This window comes from Coffea eugenioides, chromosome 8 (genome assembly GCF_003713205.1).
Source record: "Coffea eugenioides isolate CCC68of chromosome 8, Ceug_1.0, whole genome shotgun sequence".
Lineage (NCBI taxonomy): Eukaryota > Viridiplantae > Streptophyta > Magnoliopsida > Gentianales > Rubiaceae > Coffea > Coffea eugenioides.
Window position 1 is genome coordinate 32,484,875 of NC_040042.1, and position 2,227 is coordinate 32,487,101.

General features: G+C 38.4%; 1 pseudogene; it reads left to right on the forward strand.

The window, feature by feature from the left end:
* Nucleotides 1-1,388: 1,388 nt before the first annotated feature.
* The window catches only part of LOC113780564, a 12,336-nt pseudogene continuing 11,497 nt past the window's right edge, over nt 1,389-2,227 (forward strand).

Genomic DNA, 2,227 nt, shown 5'->3' on the forward strand with positions numbered 1-2,227 from the left:
TAATTGCAATAACAAAGGTTACTTGCGTGGCAACCGTATAGACTTGGGGATTGAACAAATTGAACATTGATGAATACATTTGAAAAGTACAAAATTAAGAATTGGAAAGCATAAGTATGACCTTTCCAAGTTTAAGAGGGATGTCAATAGGCTTGTAAACGGGTTGGGTTCGGGTCAGATTTGAAAATTTTGGACCCAAACTTGCTATAATGTACCAGTTCTGAACCCGACCCGTCTATCCGACGGATCTTGTGCTTAGGGTTCTGGAACTAGGTCCAATGGTCTCGGGTTGGGTTTGGATCTACCCAAAAAAATAAGGCCCAACAAAACTAAGGTTTAGGAAAGATGTGTGGGTAGACCAAGAGAGAAGAGAGAGATATGCGGTTGGGTGGATTGTAAGATTCGGATTTGTTAATTTGGTAAAGAATTATTATTATTGTGTTTAGAAATATTTATATTTTATAATTATGAATGTATTATCTGGATTCGGGTTGGATACGGATCGAAATCTTGTATTCCGTATCCGACTCGCTTTTTTTTTTTTTTGGTTAAAGTAAACGGGCACGAGTCCGGATTCAAGTGACGGAATTATGTCCGGGTCGAGTTCGAGTCCAAATCCGGACCGTTGACAGCTCTAGATGTCAACGTCTTTCAACCTTGGAGTGAAATGTTGTGGCTTTATTTGTAAGGCCACAATCGAAATGTTTTGGGCCAAAAAAAAAGTAAAAGAAAAGGTAAGCTCTACATCTGCTATAGCAATTTGTAGATTCTTCCAAGATATGACGCCAAAGAAATTAGTGAAGTGAATCGAGCCAATGTGATAAGTTGATTGGCATTAACAATTTTCAACTTCAAACATACAGCCTCCTAAAATGGTGCCAACATTTCTAAAACTTTTTGTTAAAGATTGGGGACAACTTTTTGCGGGAAAAAAAGAAATGAAAGAGGAAAACAAACATGACAAATTTTTCAGTGAGAAAAACTTTTCCGAAGCAAGCCTAAAGTACTAAGGATACAAGTGTCAATTTGTGTGTTGCAATGTTGACTTTGGATGACAAGGGAGGATAATAGTATTTTAAGAAGAGTGCCAATTAATATTATTAGAAAACTTTGGGAAGTTTCTATAACTTTCCCAATTCTGTATTGACCATCAATAATAACACAAATAGTGCTAGTAAAGCGAAGATGGGCTCTGGAAGATTCAAAATTGGCGGCGGCTTAATCGAATTATTGGGATTACGACCCAAAGGAAAGAAAACTGCTAAAACATATTTTGAGGTCAGGCAAACATGGATGAGTTTTAGAGCATTTTCAGGTATATATACACAAATAATCAAGTGAAGTCAGGCACCAAAAGATATCTCTCTATATCATTTCAAATTTCCAGAATGGAACTCGAGTTTCTTCCTTTACCTTTGAGCTTCTCTAGTCTGCTTCTTCTCTTCTTGTTCCAATTTATGGTATCGAAGATTTTGACACAAATATATAACTTGGCTGGAAATCTTCCACCAGCTCCAATAAAACTTCCTCTAATTGGGAACCTGCACAACTTGATTGGTGGAGCTCCACACCATGTTCTCAGAGATTTGGCCAAAAAATATGGACCAATCATGCACCTTCAACTTGGTGAAGTTTCTACAGTGGTTGTATCTTCAGCCGAGATGGCGAAAGAGTTTCTAGGAACTCATGATCCAAGCTTTGCAGACAGGCGACCGCGACTAGCCACCGCTATCTTGTGCTAGCTATGATCTACAAGATCTTGCCTTTACTCCTTACGGCGATCACTGGAGGCAAATGCGTAAAATATGCCTGATGGTGCTTTTTAGCGGCAAGAGAGTCCGATCATTCAGTTTTATTAGAAATGCTGAAATCGCAAAACTGATGGAATCAATTTGCTTTTCTTCAGGGGAAAGTGGTAAATATTACACATAAGGTTTTTGTGTATACAAGTTCAATGACCTGTAGAGCAGCTTTTGGGGGAATATTGAAGAACAATGAAACAATGATCGAGTTTTTGAAGAAGTCAGTCACCCTAGCGGGTGGCTTTGTTGCTGCTGATTTTTTCGCCTCCTCCGAAACATCACAAAATTTGTTAATGTCTGGGCATATGGGAGAAATCTTATTTATTGGATATCCAGAAGCTTCAAACAGACGAGATTCGAGCAAAAAATCAGTCAGTACACTGGCTATCAGTTTGAATATATTCCATTTGGGAGGGCAAGAGGAT